The sequence below is a fragment of the Pseudophryne corroboree genome, unplaced genomic scaffold, assembly GCF_028390025.1.
Source record: "Pseudophryne corroboree isolate aPseCor3 unplaced genomic scaffold, aPseCor3.hap2 scaffold_1441, whole genome shotgun sequence".
NCBI classification, from domain to species: Eukaryota; Metazoa; Chordata; class Amphibia; order Anura; family Myobatrachidae; genus Pseudophryne; species Pseudophryne corroboree.
Window position 1 is genome coordinate 57508 of NW_026968070.1, and position 23806 is coordinate 81313.

Sequence of the window (23806 nt, forward strand, 5' to 3'; positions counted from 1 at the left end):
CCAGAGCTGACCAGAGGAAAGCACAAACACAGTCCCCCACTACCACAAATAATGCAGTCGAGTTTCCCACATTTGGGGAAATCACAGGGGTCAGCATACCCAGAATGCAATGAATGAACCTAACCCTGGGAGAACAATCTTCATGACCATGGTATCTCCTATGCAAAATAAGTATGATTTGGGATAGGGCTGGGGAGGGCCGTTGCTCAGGCACATCTCTGTCAAGTAAGTTGCATTTGATTTGTTGTTTGGGGGTGCTTCAGTATTAGGCAGCCTTCTGCCCTACCATGTTCATCTGAAAATATGTGTTCTCCCTGCAGTTGTTGTCCCCAGATGAGAGTTCCCTTGTGCTGCCTCAGTTGAATCTCCTTTTGGAGAAGACCTCAATAAGATTGTAGCTGATCTGGCTACTGCTAAAACAGCTTGCCTACCTAGTATAGCTCCTACCACGCAGAAGGCTAAAAGTACTTTTCTTGGCCCTTTCATCCTCCAGGTAAAGCGTACCCAAGGTCAGGCATACCCAAAGCAAGCTCATGTTTCCAGACCTGCCAAGCCCAGACTGAAGCAATCCTGGGCTGCCCATCAGCCTGCTTCCAAAACGGACAAGCCTGCCGCATGACGGTGCAGGCCTCCCTCTGGGGGATCCCAGGGTGGGGGGCCCGACTTCTAGGTTTGGCAAAGAAAGGTATAATTCTAAGCTAGAGAATTCTGTTTGGAGCTCACCTTGTACTTTGTGAAGAAATAATCAGCATTGTGGCTGAGCAGATACATGTAGTGTGTGGCTGCAAACTGCATGGATCTGCTGCGTTGTAATGCTGATTCTTTTTTTTTGCAAAGTACCAATAGCTTCATATAATGTTCACAATTTTTATGCAGGATCAAATAGCTCAATAGGTAGGGTGTTTGATTAGAATTCAACAGGTTATAGGTTTGAATCCTGGGTATGGTAGTTTGAGATGTGTTATTTAATAAAGTATGTTGTTCTGACTGCCGGCATCCTATCACCTGGGATATCATACTAAATAAATGGAGTTGATAAAAATTTTTTTTTTTTTTTTTTTAACTAGGGACAATTTCCAGATACTTCTCTTTATAACTGAGATTGCCCCCTGGAACTTCACATCAGTTGACAACTATGCATGAGTGGGCAGTGCTTGCCCTGGATCTGTCCACCCATTTATGTGCCGCCATAAAATAAAGCATGACTAACAGTTATCCTGGGCGTACACTACACAATTATCTGTCAGGCTATCTATCCAGTCTGGATGGATGGAATGAAAATCTGGTAATGTATAGGAGCAAATGTCAATTAACCATTTGCTCCCAAACACTAGAAAAGTCGTCAAAAATGGTCATTACACAAATTGGTTAAACCCAAAATTTAACCAATTTGTTTAGGGGACCATTTTTGTCCATTTTTTAGTGTTTGAGAGTAAATCGTTGATGGTCATTTGCTCACATAGATAACCGGATTTCTATTCCAACCAGCCAGTGTTGGAGAGATGGTCTGCCAGATTACATAATGCATACCAGAGCCATAACTAGACTTTTTGGTGCCCTGTGACAGAGAATTATATGCCCTCCCCCCCATTTTTGCAATATGGACAAAAGGCGCATGCCTTGTGGGGAAGGGGCATAACAAGATTGGTCTCAGAGAAAGCACATGAGATATGAAGATATATCTAGTATACTTGACACTCAATGGTTTGTGGTATTGCAGGGGTGCCCTCCTTAAATGCATATACAGTCACACATGGCATGTTTGTGTAAATGGCATATCAGCAGTCAGCACTAACTGGTGACATGCCATTTGTACAAGTAAGCCATGTGTGACTAATATATAAACATACTTTATTAAATAACACCTCAAACTATCATACCCAGGATTCAAACCTAAAACCTGTTAAATTCTAATCAAACACCCTACCCATTGAGCTACTTGATCCTGCATCTATTCTAACCTCCAAAAACAGATTCAGTTGCATTTTCCAGCGTGTTTTGTTTGCGCCTTTGCAAATGTCTTACATCGACAAACTTATTTAGTACTATTTTGCAAATAGGGTTACATTGTCGCAACATTGTGTTCCCTAATTGCTTGATTTTTTAAATGCAAAAATTGATAAAGACACCTGATAATTGCTCTGTGGAGTCTTCTTTTGTGTCTACTTCTTATCTACATTTAATTCCCTACCTATAATCAAGGCATTTTTAAATGCTGGGTGCTGCCAGGACGTGAGGCCTACCTAGTCTTTAGATCTGAATTTGAATGTACTTGTGAACTAACTTAATTTCCTACTTCTAAACTCATTCCTAAATTCACTACTTACATTAATCCTGTAGTTGGGCATTTTGAGCCTTCAATTGTGGGCATTGTTTTGTGTCCAGACCAGCAGCTGGTGGTGTGCATTTGCTGGAAAGGCATCGAAGACCTCCGATATGCTGCATCTCCTGATGTGTGTCTGCCTCAAGTGGCTGTCAGCAAATGCATGCTAGACACCCCATTCCAAGCTGATTGTGACATCACGGAACATGCATCATAGAACAGGCATGCTAGAACATGGGTCTTCAACCTGCGACCCTCCAGCTGCTGTGGAACTACATATCCCAGCATGCCCTGCCTCAGTTTTAGCATACCTTAATAGCAAAACTGTGGCAGGGCATGCTGGGATGTGTAGTTTCACAGCAGCTGGAGGGCCACAGGATGAAGACCCATGTGCTAGAACCAAACCGCAGGTACATTGAATGCTAGCAAGCTGAATGTTTAAATCCTTTTTGTTCCGCAGCATTCCAATGCGGAAGATTCCATGGAACCAGAGATTATTCCATTGAGAAGGACATGCTGCCTGGATGACTGCACTGTGCAAATTAAATCAGCGAGCCAGTTGGCTTGTGGGTGGCTCTGGTGACTGGGTGGTTGGGTGGGCGGTGTGTCGGAGGTGGAGCACATGCAAATGAATGTGTATCATCCAGCTAGTGAGAGAGAAAACTCATGCAGGAGTGTGCCTGCTTGTCAGTGAGTTATGCACCTTGCCAGACGTCAAATCTACATGGAGCAACTGGAGGGGACAAGAGCAGGTTTGGAAAATATACACAGAAGAGCATATATGCTGGCGCATTCTCCATGATTGTGTCAGCTTATGTTTTGGTGCACTGCACTTTCCTCCACTAAGTTTTAGCCATTTTGTTTAAACGCAAGTGTAGTTGCTTCTCGCTCTTTTGGCTGTGATATTGTATTGTGGTTGAAGAGTCTGCTGGAGGGATTGTTTTCTTCATTGGCGAGAGACTGAAGATATTCCAGGATGGAAGGCTTGGGAACACTATCCGTTTTTCAGTTGTGGAAGAGTTGAAAGACCGGATTGGACTACATTCTATAGTAAAGGGTATCTTTGTATTTATTAATCCTCCCTTTATATGTGTCTGTCTTTCAATAAAGCTTTGGGCTTGTGATTCCGTCACCCTCTTACACTCCACACCCATAGCCTTATTAACTATTGTATTGTTTAAATGTATAGTGCAGTTCATGATTTATAGTGTAGGCTGACCTGTACTGTAGTTCTTGAACTGTACTATACCGACAGCATTTGTATTGTGTTTTGGCTGTGCTGCAACACAGTACTTATGTGTGTAATGTTTATGTATGTTTTTTTGCTTCTTTATGTCAATAAAGACTGCTTTTTCAATCCAATATCTGAAAACAATCAATGTTTATCTTTGATGGCAATAGAAGTGGTATGATATTTGCTGCTTTTGAAAGGCAATATCTGATATGTCCCCTATCTGGGAACCATATATTAAATGGCTTTTCAGAAAAGGGAGATGGGAGAAGAGCTTTCAGTACTTGTAGGACCGATGCACATTTCCTATTCTAGCCTCCAAAAACAGATTCAGTTGCATTTTCCAGCGTGTTTTGGATGCGCCTTTGCAAATGTCTTACATCGACAAACTTATTTAGTACTATTTTGCAAATAGGGTTACATTGTTGCAACATTGTGTTCCCTAATTGCTTGATTTTTTAAATGCAACAATTGATAAAAACACCTGATAACTGCTCTGCGGAGTCTTATTTTGTGTCTACTTCTTATCTACATTTAATTCCGTACCTCTAATCAAGGCATTTTTAAATGCTGGCGGCTGCCAGGACGTGAGGCCTACCTAGACTTTAGATCTGAATTTGAATGTACTTGTGAACTAACTTAATTTCCTACTTCTAAATTCATTCCTAAATTCACTACTTACATGAATCCTGTAGTTGGGCATTTTGGGACTTCGATTGTGGGCATTGTTTTGTGTCCAGACCAGCAGCAGGTGGTGTGCATTTGCTGGAAAGGCATCAAAGACCTCCGATATGCTGCATCTCCTGATGTGTGTCTCCCTCAAGTGGCTGTCAGCAAATGCCTGCTAGACACCCCATTCCAAGCTGATTGTGACATCACGGAACATGCATCATAGAACAGGCATGCTAAAACATGGGTCTTCAACCTGCGACCCTCCAGCTGCTGTGGAACTACACATCCCAGCATGCCCTGCCTCAGTTTTAGCATACCTTATAGCAAAACTGTGGCAGGGCGTGCTGGGATGTGTAGTTTCACAGCAGCTGGAGGGCCACAGGATGAAGACCCATGTGCTAGAGCCAAGCCGCAGGTACATTGAATGCTAGCAAGCTGAATATTTAAATCCTTTTTGTTCCGCAGCATTCCAATGCGGAAGATTCCATGGAACCAGAGATCCTTCCATTGAGAAGGACATGCTGCCTGGATGACTACACTGTGCAAATTAAATCACGGAGCCAGTTGGTTTGTGGGTGGCTCTGGTGACTGGGTGGTTGGGTGGGTGGTGTGTCGGAGGTGGAGCACATGCAAATGATTGTGTATCATCCAGCTAGTGAGAGTGAAAACTCATGCAGGAGTGTGCCTGCTTGTCAGTGGGTTATGCACCTTGCCAGACGTTAAATCTACATAGAGCAGCTGGAGGGGACAAGAGCATGTTTGCAAAATATAGATAGAAGAGCATATATGCTGGCGCATTCTCCATGATTGTGTCAGCTTATGTTTTGGTGCACTGCACTTTCCTCCACTAAGTTTTAGCCATTTTTGTTAAGCTCAAGTGTAGTTGCTTCTCGGCCTTTTGGCTGTGATCTTGTATTGTGGTTGAAGGGTCTGCTGGAGGGAGGGATTGCTTTCTTCATTGGCGAAAGACCAAAGATATTCCAGGATGGAAGGCTTGGGAACACTATCTGTTTTTCAGTTGTGGAAGAGCACAGAGGTCGGATTGGACTACATTCTATAGTAAAGGATGTCTTTCTATTTATTAAACCTCCCCTTATATGTGTCAGTCTTTCAATAAAGCTTCGGGCTTGTGATTCCCTCACCCTCTTACACTCCACACCCATAGCCTTATTAACTGTTGTATTATTGTACAGTTTAAATGTATAGTGCAGTTCATGATTTATAGTGTAGGCTGGCCTGTGCTGTAGTTCTTGAACTGTACTATACCATCAGCATTTCTATTGTGTTTTGGCTGTGCCGCAACGCGGGTACTTATGTGTGTAATGTTTATGTATGTTTTTTTGCTTCTTTATGTGCATCGGTCCTACAAGTAATGAAAGCTCTTCTCCCATCTCCCTTTTCTGAAAAGCCATTTAATATATGGTTCCCAGATAGGGGACATATCAGATATTGGATTTCAAAAGCATCAAATATCATACCACTTTTATTGCCATCAAAGATAAACATTGATTGTTTTCAGATATTGGCTTGAAAAAGCAGTCTTTATTGACATAAAAAAAAACATACATAAACATTGCACACATAAATACAGTGTTGCAGCACAGCCAAAACACAATACAAATGCTGACGGTATAGTACAGTTCAAGAACTACAGCACAGGCCAGTGTACACTATAAATCATGAACTGCACTATACACTTAAAGTATACAATAATACAACAGTTAATAAGGCTATGGGTGTGGAGTGTAAGAGGGTGAGGGATTCACAAAACCGAAGCTTTATTGTAACACAGACACATATAAGGGGAGGGTCAATAAATAGAAAGATATCCTTTACTATAGAATGTAGTCCAATCCGACCTCTGTGCTCTTCCACAACTGAAAAACAGATAGTGTTCCCAAGCCTTCCATCCTGGAATATCTTTGGTCTTTCGCCAATGAAGAAAACAATCCCTCCCTCCAGCAGACCCTTCAACCACGATACAAGATCACAGCCAAAAGGCCGAGAAGCAACTACACTTGAGCTTAACAAAAATGGCTAAAACTTAGTGGAGGAAAGTGCAGTGCACCAAAACATAAGCTGACACAATCATGGAGAATGCGCCAGCATATATGCTCTTCTATCTATATTTTGCAAACCTGCTCTTGTCCCCTCCAGCTGCTCTATGTAGATTTAACGTCTGGCAAGGTGCATAACCCACTGACAAGCAGGAACACTCCTGCATGAGTTTTCTCTCTCACTAGCTGGATGATACACAATCATTTGCATGCGCTCCACTTCCGACACACCACCCACCCAACCACCCAGTCACCAGAGCCACCCACAAGCCAACTGGCTCCGTGATTTAATTTGCACAGTGTAGTCATCCAGGCAGCATGTCCTTCTCAATGGAAGGATCTCTGGTTCCATGGAATCTTCCGCATTGGAATGCTGCGGAACAAAAAGGATTTAAATATTCAGCTTGCTAGCATTCAATGTACCTGCGGCTTGGCTCTAGCACATGGGTCTTCATCCTGTGGCCCTCCAGCTGCTGTGAAACTACACATCCCAGCATGCCCTGCCACAGTTTTGCTATTAAGGTATGCTAAAACTGAGGCAGGGCATGCTGGGATGTGTAGTTCCACAGCAGCTGGAGGGTCGCAGGTTGAAGACCAATGTTTTAGCATGCCTGTTCTATGATGCATGTTCCATGATGTCACAATCAGCTTGGAATGGGGTGTCTAGCAGGCATTTGCTGACAGCCACTTGAGGGAGACACACATCAGGAGATGCAGCATATCGGAGGTCTTCGATGCCTTTCCAGCAAATGCACACCACCTGCTGCTGGTCTGGACACAAAACAATGCCCACAATCGAAGTCCCAAAATGCCCAACTACAGGATTCATGTAAGTAGTGAATTTAGGAATGAATTTAGAAGTAGGAAATTAAGTTAGTTCACAAGTACATTCAAATTCAGATCTAAAGACTAAACACAAAACACAAAATAAGACTCCACAGAGCAATTATCAGGTGTCTTTATCAATTGTTGCATTTAAAAAATCAAGCAATTAGGGAACACAATGTTGCGACAATGTAACCCTATTTGCAAAATAGTACTAAATAAGTTTGTCGATGTAAGACATTTGCAAAGGCGCAAACAAAACACGCTGGAAAATGCAACTGAATCTGTTTTTGGAGGTTAGAAAAGATGCAGGATCAAGTAGCTCCATGGGTAGGGTGTTTGATTAGAATTCAACAGGTTATAGGTTTGAATCCTGGGTATGATAGTTTGAGGTGTTATTTAATAAAGCATGTTTATATATTAGTCACACATGGCTTACTTGTACAAATGGCATGTCACCAGTTAGTGCTGACTGCTGATATGCCATTTGCACTAAAACAAATTAAAATGGTAAAAGTTATTGTACTTTAAGTAAAAATAAAAGCTAAAATATCAATCCCAGTTTTGGATTACTTTAATGAACAAAAAAAAATGCATATAGCAAAGGATAGTTTCAATCTGCCTACCTCTGGGTTATGGACCCAGCATGCTTCCATTACAGTACTCTGCTGCACATGTAAGTGCAAGAGATCCTGAAGCACTCACTCATCATGGGAAAGTACCAATGTGTTTCTTCATTGGTTGATGGAAGAAACATCTTACAAAAACTCTCCACATTATTGACTTTTTAAAATGTTTCTAGGAATCGTTCTAGATGAATGCTTATTAGCCTTTGTCAGTATGGACTTTTGCAAAGTGTCTCTGTGGCGCAATCGGTTAGTGTGTTCAGCTATTAATCAAAAGGTTGGTGGTTCAATCCCACCCAGGGATGTAATTGACCTTGTGATCAGATTTTGGTGATATTTAAGTAGACAAGTCAAAATTTCGAAAACCCCTGTTATGGTGTAGGGCAGGCCTGGCCAACCTGTGGCTCTCCAGATGTTGTGAAACTACACATCCCAGCATGCCCTGCCACAGTTTTAGCATTCCCTCGTAGCAAAACTGTGGCAAAGCATGATGGGACTTGTAGTTTTACAACAGCTGGAGAGCCACAGGTTGGCCAGGCCTGGTGTAGGGTACCTGGCCTTCTCTGATGTAATCAGAGTTAGATTTGATTCAGTGATTTTATAAAAACAGCTAGGAAGCACAATTTAGCAGTGGGTTGCAGAGAAAAAGAAATATGCTGGCAAAAAAATCCAATTGAGTGATTAAACAGCTTTTCATTTTCTGGCTTTATTTTTATGCTAACAAATTTGTTCTCTGAAAAGTGTCCACAAAGCCAAGTTTCTGATTAACACATTTGTAGGGATGGTTTTTAACCTATTACTAAATTAAACTTGCTTCATTGGAAAGGCAGCAAGATGCATCCTCATTTCAATATCTACTGAAATAATACAGGTTGACACCAGGAAACATTAACGCCACTGCATCCTTTGTGCTTTCTCATGTGGAAGTCTGTTTAATGTGAAAACAAGGTGATATCTAATTAGCACACAGGTAAGGAATTAAGAAAATCTTTATTTAAGGGTGAAGATGTTTCTCACAAAATCGTTGCCCCAATGCATCATTGAAATTCAAGCTGGAAAGATGATTTTAATATATCACTTGTACATTTTGTATTGCTCTTCTGGTGACAATGTAGTTTGTTTTTGTCAATTACCATTTTAATAATCGGGTAAAGAAAATTAAGTGGATTTTTGAAAGAAAACAATACTGTCAATATACTATTAAAACAAATGAAAATGGTAAAAGTTATTGTACTTTAAGTAAAAATAAAAGAGCAAAAATATCAATCCCAGTTTTGGATTACTTTAATTAACAAAAAAAAAATGCATATAGCAGAGGATAGTTTCAATCTGCCTACCTCTGGGCTATGGACCCAGCATGCTTCCATTACAGTACTCTGCTGCACATGTAATTGCAAGAGATCCTGAAGCACTCACTCATCATGGGAAAGTACCAATGTGTTTCTTCATTGGTTGATGGAAGAAACATCTTACAAAAACTCTCCAGATTATTGACTATTTAAAGTTTTTCTAGGAAACATTCTAGATGAATGCTTATTAGCCTTTGTCAGTATGTACTTTTGCAAAGTGTCGCTGTGGCGCAATCAGTTAGTGTGTACAGCTATTAACCAAAAGGTTGGTGGTTCAATCCCACCCAGGGATGTTATTGACCTTGTCATCAGATTTTGGTGATCTTTAAGTAGACAAGTCAAAATTTCAAACCCCCTCTTATGGTGTAGGGTACCTGGCCTTCTCTGATGTAATCAGAGTTAGATTTGATTAAGTGATTTTATAAAAGAACAGCTAGGAAGCACAACTTAGCAGTGGGTTGCAGAGAAAAAGAAATACGCTTGCAGAAAAATCCAATTGAGTGATTAAACAGCTCTTCATTTTCTGGCTTTATTTTTATGCTAACTAATTTGTTCTCTGAAAAGTGTCCACAAAGCCAAGTATCTGATTAACACCTTTGTAGGGATGGTTTTTCACCTATTACTAAATTAAACTTGCTTCATTGGAAAGGCAGCAAGTGATGTCATCCAAGCAGTGGGTCAAAGTTGGCTTCAACCCTCGTCTGCTTATGAAAAGAGAAAAGGGATATGCAGGGCATGGCGGCCTTTTGCGACGCTTGGATGACCCCTAGTTCGCATTAAACACCCCCACCCTCCTTCGGTGTGGGGCTCATGTTGGCCATGCCCCAGCCCCTGAAGCATTCAAGCTGATTTCTTGCAGCAGCTGGGTACTGTAACAGCTCCAGAGCTGCTCTGTAAGGCAAGTAAAAGGGTGTGGGCCCTGCAGCACTACCTGTAGTTTGCATTGTGCATTGGAAGGCACAAAGTAAGCAGACGGGAGGAGAAGTCAGGATAGTGCACAAGGTTATAGAAGGGAGGGGCTCAAGAAAAGAGAAGTGGAAACAGACAGCATACTAGGCTGGAGAGAGACCTGAGACAAAGAGATCTGAATTATACGAGAGCCGTCCAGGGGAAACACAAATTATGCAGTCAAGTTTCCCACATTTGGGGAAATCGCAAGGGGCAGCACACCCAGAGTGCAATGGGTGAGCCTTGCCCTGGGAGAAGCACCTTCATGATCATAGTATCTCACCTGGCAGGTTAGTAGGAGTTGGGCTAGAGCTGGGGAGGGTCGCTGCTCGGGCACTACCTTTCAAGTGAAGGAGATCCAACTGAGGCAGCACAAGGGAACTCTCAAAAGAAGAACAAGGCTAGAGGAAGATCTGAGACAAAGAAATCTGACTTTACCAGAGCTGACCAGAGGAAAGCACAAACACAGTCCACCACTACCACAAATAATGCAGTCGAGTTTCCCACATTTGGGGAAATCACAGGGGTCAGCATACCCAGAATGCAATGAATGAACCTCACCCTGGGAAAACAATCTTCATGACAATAGTATCTCCTATGCAAAATAAGTATGATTTGGGATAGGGCTGGGGAGGGCCGCTGCTCAGGCACATCTCTGTCAAGTAAAGGAGATTCAACTGAGGCAGCACAAGGGAACTCTCATCTAGGGACAACAACTGCAGGGAGAACACATATTTTCAGATGAACATGGGGTGGCAGAAGGCTGCCTAATACTGAAGCACCCCCAAACAACAAACCAAATGCAACAACTAGTGCAAGCATTCCTGGGGGATGGCCTGCAGCAGATGGATTTGAATATGGTGATGTCATCCAAGCAGTGGGTCAAAGTTGGCTTCAACCCTTGTCTGCATATGAAAAGAGAAAAGGAGCGTGCAGGGCATGGAGGCCTTTTGTGGTGCTTGGATGACCCCTAGTTCGCATTAAGCACCCCCACCCTCCTTCGGTGTGGGGCTCATGTTGGCCATTCCCCAGCCCCTGAAGCATTCAAGCTGATTTCTTGCAGCAGCTGGGCACTGTAACAGCTCCAGAGCTGCTCTGTAAAGCAAGTAAAAGGGTGTGGGCCCTGCAGCACTACCCGTAGTTTGCATTGTGCATTGGGAGGCACAAAGTAAGCAGAGGGGAGGAGAAGTCAGGATAGTGCACAAGGGTATAGAAGGGAGGGGCTCAAGAAAAAAGAAGTGGAACCAGACAGCAAACTAGGCTGGAGAGAGACCTGAGACAAAGAGATCTGAATTACATGAGAGCCGACCAGGGAAAACTCAAATTATGCAGTCAAGTTTCCCACATTTGGGGAAATCGCAGGGGCAGCACACCCAGAGTGCAATGGGTGAGCCTTGCCCTGGGAGAAGCAACTTCATGATCATAGTATCTCACCTGGCAGGTAAGTAGGAGTTGGGCTAGAGCTGGGGAGGGTCGCTGCTCGGGCACCCCCCTGTCAAGTGAAGGAGATCCAACTGAGGCAGCACAAGGGAACTCTCGAAAGAAGAACAAGGCTAGAGGAAGATCTGAGACAAAGAAATCTGAATTTTACCAGAGCTGACCAGAGGAAAGCACAAATACAGTCCCCCACTACCACAAATAATGCAGTCGAGTTTCCCACATTTGGGGAAATCACAGGGGTCAGCATACCCAGAATGCAATGAATGAACCTAACCCTGGGAGAACAATCTTCATGACCATGGTATCTCCTATGCAAAATAAGTATGATTTGGGATAGGGCTGGGGAGGGCCGTTGCTCAGGCACATCTCTGTCAAGTAAGTTGCATTTGATTTGTTGTTTGGGGGTGCTTCAGTATTAGGCAGCCTTCTGCCCTACCATGTTCATCTGAAAATATGTGTTCTCCCTGCAGTTGTTGTCCCCAGATGAGAGTTCCCTTGTGCTGCCTCAGTTGAATCTCCTTTTGGAGAAGACCTCAATAAGATTGTAGCTGATCTGGCTACTGCTAAAACAGCTTGCCTACCTAGTATGACTCCTACCACGCAGAAGGCTAAAAGTACTTTTCTTGGCCCTTTCATCCTCCAGGTAAAGCGTACCCAAGGTCAGGCATACCCAAAGCAAGCTCATGTTTCCAGACCTGCCAAGCCCAGACTGAAGCAATCCTGGGCTGCCCATCAGCCTGCTTCCAAAACGGACAAGCCTGCCGCATGACGGTGCAGGCCTCCCTCTGGGGGATCCCAGGGTGGGGGGCCCGACTTCTAGGTTTGGCAAAGAAAGGTATAATTCTAAGCTAGAGAATTCTGTTTGGAGCTCACCTTGTACTTTGTGAAGAAATAATCAGCATTGTGGCTGAGCAGATACATGTAGTGTGTGGCTGCAAACTGCATGGATCTGCAGCGTTGTAATGCTGATTCTTTTTTTTTGCAAAGTACCAATAGCTTCATATAATGTTCACAATTTTTATGCAGGATCAAACAGCTCAATAGGTAAGGTGTTTGATTAGAATTCAACAGGTTATAGGTTTGAATCCTGGGTATGGTAGTTTGAGATGTGTTATTTAATAAAGTATGTTGTTCTGACTGCCGGCATCCTATCACCTGGGATATCATACTAAATAAATGGAGTTGATAAAAATTTTTTTTTTTTTTTAACTAGGGACAATTTCCAGATACTTCCCTTTATAACTGAGATTGCCCCCTGGAACTTCACATCAGTTGACAACTATGCATGAGTGGGCAGTGCTTGCCCTGGATCTGTCCACCCATTTATGTGCCGCCATAAAATAAAGCATGACTAACAGTTATCCTGGGCGTACACTACACAATTATCTGTCAGGCTATCTATCCAGTCTGGATGGTTGGAATGAAAATCTGGTAATGTATAGGAGCAAATGTCAATTAACCATTTGCTCCCAAACACTAGAAAAGTGGTCAAAAATGGTCATTACACAAATTGGTTAAACCCAAAATTTAACCAATTTGTTTAGGGGACCATTTTTGTCCATTTTTTAGTGTTTGAGAGTAAATCGTTGATGGTCATTTGCTCACATAGATAACCGGATTTCTATTCCAACCAGCCAGTGTTGGAGAGATGGTCTGCCAGATTACATAATGCATACCAGAGCCATAACTAGACTTTTTGGTGCCCTGTGACAGAGAATTATATGCCCTCCCCCCCATTTTTGCAATATGGACAAAAGGCGCATGCCTTGTGGGGAAGGGGCATAACAAGATTGGTCTCAGAGAAAGCACATGAGATATGAAGATATATCTAGTATACTTGACACTCAATGGTTTGTGGTATTGCAGGGGTGCCCTCCTTAAATGCATATACAGTCACACATGGCATGTTTGTGTAAATGGCATATCAGCAGTCAGCACTAACTGGTGACATGCCATTTGTACAAGTAAGCCATGTGTGACTAATATATAAACATACTTTATTAAATAACACCTCAAACTATCATACCCAGGATTCAAACCTAAAACCTGTTAAATTCTAATCAAACACCCTACCCATTGAGCTACTTGATCCTGCATCTATTCTAACCTCCAAAAACAGATTCAGTTGCATTTTCCAGCGTGTTTTGTTTGCGCCTTTGCAAATGTCTTACATCGACAAACTTATTTAGTACTATTTTGCAAATAGGGTTACATTGTCGCAACATTGTGTTCCCTAATTGCTTGATTTTTTAAATGCAAAAATTGATAAAGACACCTGATAATTGCTCTGTGGAGTCTTCTTTTGTGTCTACTTCTTATCTACATTTAATTCCCTACCTATAATCAAGGCATTTTTAAATGCTGGGTGCTGCCAGGACGTGAGGCCTACCTAGTCTTTAGATCTGAATTTGAATGTACTTGTGAACTAACTTAATTTCCTACTTCTAAATTCATTCCTAAATTCACTACTTACATTAATCCTGTAGTTGGGCATTTTGAGCCTTCAATTGTGGGCATTGTTTTGTGTCCAGACCAGCAGCTGGTGGTGTGCATTTGCTGGAAAGGCATCGAAGACCTCCGATATGCTGCATCTCCTGATGTGTGTCTGCCTCAAGTGGCTGTCAGCAAATGCATGCTAGACACCCCATTCCAAGCTGATTGTGACATCACGGAACATGCATCATAGAACAGGCATGCTAGAACATGGGTCTTCAACCTGCGACCCTCCAGCTGCTGTGGAACTACATATCCCAGCATGCCCTGCCTCAGTTTTAGCATACCTTAAAAGCAAAACTGTGGCAGGGCATGCTGGGATGTGTAGTTTCACAGCAGCTGGAGGGCCACAGGATGAAGACCCATGTGCTAGAACCAAACCGCAGGTACATTGAATGCTAGCAAGCTGAATGTTTAAATCCTTTTTGTTCCGCAGCATTCCAATGCGGAAGATTCCATGGAACCAGAGATTATTCCATTGAGAAGGACATGCTGCCTGGATGACTGCACTGTGCAAATTAAATCACGGAGCCAGTTGGCTTGTGGGTGGCTCTGGTGACTGGGTGGTTGGGTGGGCGGTGTGTCGGAGGTGGAGCACATGCAAATGAATGTGTATCATCCAGCTAGTGAGAGAGAAAACTCATGTAGGAGTGTGCCTGCTTGTCAGTGAGTTATGCACCTTGCCAGACGTCAAATCTACATGGAGCAACTGGAGGGGACAAGAGCAGGTTTGGAAAATATAGACAGAAGAGCATATATGCTGGCGCATTCTCCATGATTGTGTCAGCTTATGTTTTGGTGCACTGCACTTTCCTCCACTAAGTTTTAGCCATTTTGTTTAAACGCAAGTGTAGTTGCTTCTCGCTCTTTTGGCTGTGATATTGTATTGTGGTTGAAGAGTCTGCTGGAGGGATTGTTTTCTTCATTGGCGAGAGACTGAAGATATTCCAGGATGGAAGGCTTGGGAACACTATCCGTTTTTCAGTTGTGGAAGAGTTGAAAGACCGGATTGGACTACATTCTATAGTAAAGGGTATCTTTGTATTTATTAATCCTCCCTTTATATGTGTCTGTCTTTCAATAAAGCTTTGGGCTTGTGATTCCGTCACCCTCTTACACTCCACACCCATAGCCTTATTAACTATTGTATTGTTTAAATGTATAGTGCAGTTCATGATTTATAGTGTAGGCTGACCTGTGCTGTAGTTCTTGAACTGTACTATACCGACAGCATTTGTATTGTGTTTTGGCTGTGCTGCAACACAGTACTTATGTGTGTAATGTTTATGTATGTTTTTTTGCTTCTTTATGTCAATAAAGACTGCTTTTTCAATCCAATATCTGAAAACAATCAATGTTTATCTTTGATGGCAATAGAAGTGGTATGATATTTGCTGCTTTTGAAAGGCAATATCTGATATGTCCCCTATCTGGGAACCATATATTAAATGGCTTTTCAGAAAAGGGAGATGGGAGAAGAGCTTTCAGTACTTGTAGGACCGATGCACATTTCCTATTCTAGCCTCCAAAAACAGATTCAGTTGCATTTTCCAGCGTGTTTTGGATGCGCCTTTGCAAATGTCTTACATCGACAAACTTATTTAGTACTATTTTGCAAATAGGGTTACATTGTTGCAACATTGTGTTCCCTAATTGCTTGATTTTTTAAATGCAACAATTGATAAAAACACCTGATAACTGCTCTGCGGAGTCTTATTTTGTGTCTACTTCTTATCTACATTTAATTCCGTACCTCTAATCAAGGCATTTTTAAATGCTGGCGGCTGCCAGGACGTGAGGCCTACCTAGACTTTAGATCTGAATTTGAATGTACTTGTGAACTAACTTAATTTCCTACTTCTAAATTCATTCCTAAATTCACTACTTACATGAATCCTGTAGTTGGGCATTTTGGGACTTCGATTGTGGGCATTGTTTTGTGTCCAGACCAGCAGCAGGTGGTGTGCATTTGCTGGAAAGGCATCGAAGACCTCCGATATGCTGCATCTCCTGATGTGTGTCTCCCTCAAGTGGCTGTCAGCAAATGCCTGCTAGACACCCCATTCCAAGCTGATTGTGACATCACGGAACATGCATCATAGAACAGGCATGCTAAAACATGGGTCTTCAACCTGCGACCCTCCAGCTGCTGTGGAACTACACATCCCAGCATGCCCTGCCTCAGTTTTAGCATACCTTATAGCAAAACTGTGGCAGGGCATGCTGGGATGTGTAGTTTCACAGCAGCTGGAGGGCCACAGGATGAAGACCCATGTGCTAGAGCCAAGCCGCAGGTACATTGAATGCTAGCAAGCTGAATATTTAAATCCTTTTTGTTCCGCAGCATTCCAATGCGGAAGATTCCATGGAACCAGAGATCCTTCCATTGAGAAGGACATGCTGCCTGGATGACTACACTGTGCAAATTAAATCACGGAGCCAGTTGGTTTGTGGGTGGCTCTGGTGACTGGGTGGTTGGGTGGGTGGTGTGTCGGAGGTGGAGCACATGCAAATGATTGTGTATCATCCAGCTAGTGAGAGTGAAAACTCATGCAGGAGTGTGCCTGCTTGTCAGTGGGTTATGCACCTTGCCAGACGTTAAATCTACATAGAGCAGCTGGAGGGGACAAGAGCAGGTTTGCAAAATATAGATAGAAGAGCATATATGCTGGCGCATTCTCCATGATTGTGTCAGCTTATGTTTTGGTGCACTGCACTTTCCTCCACTAAGTTTTAGCCATTTTTGTTAAGCTCAAGTGTAGTTGCTTCTCGGCCTTTTGGCTGTGATCTTGTATTGTGGTTGAAGGGTCTGCTGGAGGGAGGGATTGCTTTCTTCATTGGCGAAAGACCAAAGATATTCCAGGATGGAAGGCTTGGGAACACTATCCGTTTTTCAATTGTGGAAGAGTTGAAAGACCGGATTGGACTACATTCTATAGTAAAGGATGTCTTTCTATTTATTAATCCTCCCCTTATATGTGTCAGTCTTTCAATAAAGCTTCGGGCTTGTGATTCCCTCACCCTCTTACACTCCACACCCATAGCCTTATTAACTGTTGTATTATTGTACAGTTTAAATGTATAGTGCAGTTCATGATTTATAGTGTAGGCTGGCCTGTGCTGTAGTTCTTGAACTGTACTATACCGTCAGCATTTCTATTGTGTTTTGGCATTGCCGCAACGCGGTACTTATGTGTGTAATGTTTATGTATGTTTTTTTGCTTCTTTATGTGCATCGGTCCTACAAGTACTGAAAGCTCTTCTCCCATCTCCCTTTTCTGAAAAGCCATTTAATATATGGTTCCCAGATAGGGGACATATCAGATATTGCCTTTCAAAAGCATCAAATATCATACCACTTTTATTGCCATCAAAGATAAACATTGATTGTTTTCAGATATTGGCTTGAAAAAGCAGTTTTTATTGACATTAAAAAAACATACATAAACATTACACACATAAGTACAGTGTTGCAGCACAGCCAAAACACAATACAAATGCTGACGGTATAGTACAGTTCCAGAACTACAGCACAGGCCAGCCTACACTATAAATCATGAACTGCACTATACATTTAAACTATACAATAATACAACAGTTAATAAGGCTATGGGTGTGGAGTGTAAGAGGGTGAGGGATTCACAAAACCGAAGCTTTATTGTAACACAGACACATATAAGGGGAGGGTCAATAAATAGAAAGATATCCTTTACTATAGAATGTAGTCCAATCCGACCTCTGTGCTCTTCCACAACTGAAAAACAGATAGTGTTCCCAAGCCTTCCATCCTGGAATATCTTTGGTCTTTCGCCAATGAAGAAAACAATCCCTCCCTCCAGCAGACCCTTCAACCACGATACAAGATCACAGCCAAAAGGGCGAGAAGCAACTACACTTGAGCTTAACAAAAATGGCTAAAACTTAGTGGAGGAAAGTGCAGTGCACCAAAACATAAGCTGACACAATCATGGAGAATGCGCCAGCATATATGCTCTTCTATCTATATTTTGCAAACCTGCTCTTGTCCCCTCCAGCAGCTCTATGTAGATTTAACGTCTGGCAAGGTGCATAACCCACTGACAAGCAGGCACACTCCTGCATGAGTTTTCTCTCTCACTAGCTGGATGATACACAATCATTTGCATGCGCTCCACTTCCGACACACCACCCACCCAACCACCCAGTCACCAGAGCCACCCACAAGCCAACTGGCTCCGTGATTTAATTTGCACAGTGTAGTCATCCAGGCAGCATGTCCTTCTCAATGGAAGGATCTCTGGTTCCATGGAATCTTCCGCATTGGAATGCTGCGGAACAAAAAGGATTTAAATATTCAGCTTGCTAGCATTCAATGTACCTGCGGCTTGGCTCTAGCACATGGGTCTTCATCCTGTGGCCCTCCAGCTGCTGTGAAACTACACATCCCAGCATGCCCTGCCACAGTTTTGCTATTAAGGTATGCTAAAACTGAGGCAGGGCATGCTGGGATGTGTAGTTCCACAGCAGCTGGAGGGTCGCAGGTTGAAGACCCATGTTTTAGCATGCCTGTTCTATGATGCATGTTCCATGATGTCACAATCAGCTTGGAATGGGGTGTCTAGCAGGCATTTGCTGACAGCCACTTGAGGGAGACACACATCAGGAGATGCAGCATATCGGAGGTCTTCGATGCCTTTCCAGCAAATGCACACCACCTGCTGCTGGTCTGGACACAAAACAATGCCCACAATCGAAGTCCCAAAATGCCCAACTACAGGATTCATGTAAGTAGTGAATTTAGGAATGAATTTAGAAGTAGGAAATTAAGTTAGTTCACAAGTACATTCAAATTCAGATCTAAAGACTAAACACAAAACACAAAATAAGACTCCACAGAGCAATTATCAGGTGTCTTTATCAATTGTTGCATTTAAAAAATCAAGCAATTAGGGAACACAATGTTGCGACAATGTAACCCTATTTGCAAAATAGTACTAAATAAGTTTGTCGATGTAAGACATTTGCAAAGGCGCAAACAAAACACGCTGGAAAATGCAACTGAATCTGTTTTTGGAGGTTAGAAAAGATGCAGGATCAAGTAGCTCCATGGGTAGGGTGTTTGATTAGAATTCAACAGGTTATAGGTTTGAATCCAGGGTATGATAGTTTGAGGTGTTATTTAATAAAGTATGTTTATATATTAGTCACACATGGCTTACTTGTACAAATGGCATGTCACCAGTTAGTGCTGACTGCTGATATGCCTTTTGCACTAAAACAAATTAAAATGGTAAAAGTTATTGTACTTTAAGTAAAAATAAAAGCTAAAATATCAATCCCAGTTTTGGATTACTTTAATGAACAAAAAAAAAATGCATATAGCAAAGGATAGTTTCAATCTGCCTACCTCTGGGTTATGGGCCCAGCATGCTTCCATTGCAGTACTCTGCTGCACATGTAAGTGCAAGAGATCCTGAAGCACTCACTCATCATGCGAAAGTACCAATGTGTTTCTTCATTGGTTGCTGGAAGAAACATCTTACAAAAACTCTCCAGATTATTGACTTTTTAAAGTTTTTCTAGGAAACGTTCTAGATGAATGCTTATTAATCTTTGTCAGTATGTACTTTTTGCAAAGTGTCTCTGTGGTGCAATCGGTTAGTGTGTTCAGCTATTAATCAAAAGGTTGGTGGTTCAATCCCACCCAGGGACGTAATTGACCTTGTAATCAGATTTTGGTGATATTTAAGTAGACAAGTCAAAATTGCAAACCCCCTCTTATGGTGTAGGGTACCTGGCCTTCTCTGATGTAATCAGAGTTAGATTTGATTAAGTGATTTTATAAAAAAAACAGCTAGGAAGCACAATTTAGCAGTGGGTTGCAGAGAAAAAGAAAAATGCTGGCAGAAAAATCCAATTGAGTGATTAAACAGCTCTTCATTTTCTGGGTTTATTTTTATGATAACAAATTTGTTCTCTGAAAAGTGTCCACAAAGCCAAGTATCTGATTAACATCTTTGTAGGGATGTTTTTTCACCTATTACTAAATTAAACTTGCTTCATTGGAAAGGCAGCAAGATGCATCCTCATTTCAATATCTACGGAAATAATACAGGTTGACACCAGGAAACATTAACGCCACTGCATCTTTGCTGTTTTCTCATGTGGAAGTCTGTTTAATGTGAAAACAAGGTGATATCTAATTAGCACACAGGTAAGGAATTAAGAAAATCTTTATTTAAGGGTGAAGATGTTTCTCACAAAATCGTTGCCCCAATGCATCATTGAAATTCAAGCTGGAAAGATGATTTTAATATATCACTTGTACATTTTGTATTGCTCTTCTGGTGACAATGTAGTTTGTTTTTGTCAATTACCATTTTAATAATCGGTTAAAGAAAATTAATTGGATTTTTGAAAGAAAACAATACTGTCAATATACTATTAAAACAAATTAAAATGGTAAAAGTTATTGTACTTTAAGTAAAAATAAAAGAGCAAAAATATCAATCCCAGTTTTGGATTAATTTAATTAACAAAAAAAAATGCATATAGCAGAGGATAGTTTCAATCTGCCTACCTCTGGCTTATGGACCCAGCATGCTTCCATTACAGTACTCTGCTGCACATGTAAGTGCAAGAGATCCTGAAGCACTCACTCGTCATGGGAAAGTACCAATGTGTTTCTTCATTGGTTGATGGAAGAAACATCTTACAAAAACTCTCCACATTATTGACTTTTTAAAATGTTTCTAGGAATCGTTCTAGATGAATGCTTATTAGCCTTTGTCAGTATGTACTTTTGCAAAGTGTCGCTGTGGCGCAATCAGTTAGTGTGTAAGGCTATTAACCAAAAGGTTGGTGGTTCAATCCCACCCAGGGACTTAATTGACCTTGTTATCAGATTTTGGTGATCTTTAAGTAGACAAGTCAAAATTTCAAACCCCCTGTTATGGTGTAGGGTACCTGGCCTTCTCTGATGTAATCAGAGTTAGATTTGATTCAGTGATTTTATAAAAACAGCTAGGAAGCACAATTTAGCAGTGGGTTGCAGAGAAAAAGAAATATGCTGGCAGAAAAATCCAATTGAGTGATTAAACAGCTCTTCATTTTCTGGCTTTATTTTTATGCTAACTAATTTGTTCTCTGAAAAGTGTCCACAAAGCCAAGTATCTGATTAACATATTTGTAGGGATGGTTTTTCACCTATTACTAAATTAAACTTGCTTCATTGGAAAGGCAGCAAGATGCATCCTCATTTCAATATCTACTGAAATAATACAGGTTGACACCAGGAAACATTAACGCCACTGCATCCTTGCTGCTTTCTCATGTGGAAGTCTGTTTAATGTGAAAACAAGGTGATATCTAATTAGCACACAGGTAAGGAATTAAGAAAATCTTTATTTAAGGGTGAAGATGTTTCTCACAAAATCGTTGCCCCAATGCATCATTGAAATTCAAGCTGGAAAGATGATTTTAATATATCACTTGTACATTTTGTATTGCTCTTCTGGTGACAATGTAGTTTGTTTTTGTCAATTACCATTTTAATAATAGGGTAAAGAAAATTAAGTGGATTTTTGAAAGAAAACAATACTGTCAATATACTATTAAAACAAATTAAAATGGTAAAAGTTATTGTACTTTAAGTAAAAATAAAAGCTAAAATATCAATCCCAGTTTTGGATTACTTTAATGAACAAAAAAAAAATGCATATAGCAAAGGATAGTTTCAATCTGCCTACCTCTGGGTTATGGGCCCAGCATGCTTCCATTGCAGTACTCTGCTGCACATGTAAGTGCAAGAGATCCTGAAGCACTCACTCATCATGCGAAAGTACCAATGTGTTTCTTCATTGGTTGCTGGAAGAAACATCTTACAAAAACTCTCCAGATTATTGACTTTTTAAAGTTTTTCTAGGAAACGTTCTAGATGAATGCTTATTAGTCTTTGTCAGTATGGACTTTTTGCAAAGTGTCTCTGTGGCGCAATCGGTTAGTGTGTTCAGCTATTAGTCAAAAGGTTGGTGGTTCAATCCCACCCAGGGACGTAATTGACCTTGTGATCAGATTTTGGTGATATTTAAGTAGACAAGTCAAAATTGCAAACCCCCTCTTATGGTGTAGGGTACCTGGCCTTCTCTGATGTAATCAGAGTTAGATTTGATTAAGTGATTTTATAAAAAATCAGCTAGGAAGCACAATTTAGCAGTGGGTTGCAGAGAAAAAGAAAAATGCTGGCAGAAAAATCCAATTGAGTGATTAAACAGCTCTTCATTTTCTGGCTTTATTTTTATGATAACAAATTTGTTCTCTGAAAAGTGTCCACAAAGCCAAGTATCTGATTAACATCTTTGTAGGGATGGTTTTTCACCTATTACTAAATTAAACTTGCTTCATTGGAAAGGCAGCAAGATGCATCCTCATTTCAATATCTACGGAAATAATACAGGTTGACACCAGGAAACATTAACGCCACTGCATCTTTGCTGTTTTCTCATGTGGAAGTCTGTTTAATGTGAAAACAAGGTGATATCTAATTAGCACACAGGTAAGGAATTAAGAAAATCTTTATTTAAGGGTGAAGATGTTTCTCACAAAATCGTTGCCCCAATGCATCATTGAAATTCAAGCTGGAAAGATGATTTTAATATATCACTTGTACATTTTGTATTGCTCTTCTGGTGACAATGTAGTTTGTTTTTGTCAATTACCATTTTAATAATCGGGTAAAGAAAATTAATTGGATTTTTGAAAGAAAACAATACTGTCAATATACTATTAAAACAAATTAAAATGGTAAAAGTTATTGTACTTTAAGTAAAAATAAAAGAGCAAAAATATCAATCCCAGTTTTGGATTACTTTAATTAACAAAAAAAATGCATATAGCAGAGGATAGTTTCAATCTGCCTACCTCTGGGTTATGGACCCAGCATGCCTCCATTACAGTACTCTGCTGCACATGTAAGTGCAAGAGATCCTGAAGCACTCACTCATCATGGGAAAGTACCAATGTGTTTCTTCATTGGTTGATGGAAGAAACATCTTACAAAAACTCTCCACATTATTGACTTTTTAAAATGTTTCTAGGAATCGTTCTAGATGAATGCTTATTAGCCTTTGTCAGTATATAGTTTTGCAAAGTGTCGCTGTGGCGCAATCAGTTAGTGTGTAAGGCTATTAACCAAAAGGTTGGTGGTTCAATCCCACCCAGGGACTTAATTGACCTTGTGATCAGATTTTGGTGATCTTTAAGTAGACAAGTCAAAATTTCAAACCCCCTGTTATGGTGTAGGGTACCTGGCCTTCTCTGATGTAATCAGAGTTAGATTTGATTCAGTGATTTTATAAAAACAGCTAGGAAGCACAATTTAGCAGTGGGTTGCAGAGAAAAAGAAATATGCTGGCAGAAAAATCCAATTGAGTGATTAAACAGCTCTTCATTTTCTGGCTTTATTTTTATGCTAACTAATTTGTTCTCTGAAAAGTGTCCACAAAGCCAAGTATCTGATTAACATATTTGTAGTGATGGTTTTTCACCTATTACTACATTAAACTTGCTTCATTGGAAAGGCAGCAAGATGCATCCTCATTTCAATATCTACTGAAATAATACAGGTTGACACCAGGAAACATTAACGCCACTGCATCCTTGCTGCTTTCTCATGTGGAAGTCTGTTTAATGTGAAAACAAGGTGATATCTAATTAGCACACAGGTAAGGAATTAAGAAAATCTTTATTTAAGGGTGAAGATGTTTCTCACAAAATCGTTGCCCCAATGCATCATTGAAATTCAAGCTGGAAAGATGATTTTAATATATCACTTGTACATTTTGTATTGCTCTTCTGGTGACAAT

General features: G+C 41.1%; 5 non-coding genes across 5 annotated transcripts; all 5 read right to left on the bottom strand.

Annotated features, from left to right (window-relative positions):
• Positions 1-11: 11 nt before the first annotated feature.
• Positions 12-175, bottom strand: LOC134997518 (U1 spliceosomal RNA). The gene has a single exon (XR_010199998.1). It is a non-coding gene; the product is annotated as a U1 spliceosomal RNA (small nuclear RNA).
• A 9990-nt stretch (positions 176-10165) lies between these two features.
• On the bottom strand, positions 10166-10329 carry LOC134997512 (U1 spliceosomal RNA). The gene has a single exon (XR_010199992.1). It is a non-coding gene; the product is annotated as a U1 spliceosomal RNA (small nuclear RNA).
• Positions 10330-10479: 150 nt separating this feature from the next.
• On the bottom strand, positions 10480-10643 carry LOC134997525 (U1 spliceosomal RNA). Its single transcript, XR_010200005.1, has one exon. It is a non-coding gene; the product is annotated as a U1 spliceosomal RNA (small nuclear RNA).
• Positions 10644-11317: 674 nt separating this feature from the next.
• LOC134997521 (U1 spliceosomal RNA) lies at positions 11318-11480 on the bottom strand. The gene has a single exon (XR_010200001.1). It is a non-coding gene; the product is annotated as a U1 spliceosomal RNA (small nuclear RNA).
• Positions 11481-11632: 152 nt separating this feature from the next.
• Positions 11633-11796, bottom strand: LOC134997506 (U1 spliceosomal RNA). Its single transcript, XR_010199987.1, has one exon. It is a non-coding gene; the product is annotated as a U1 spliceosomal RNA (small nuclear RNA).
• Positions 11797-23806: the final 12010 nt, after the last annotated feature.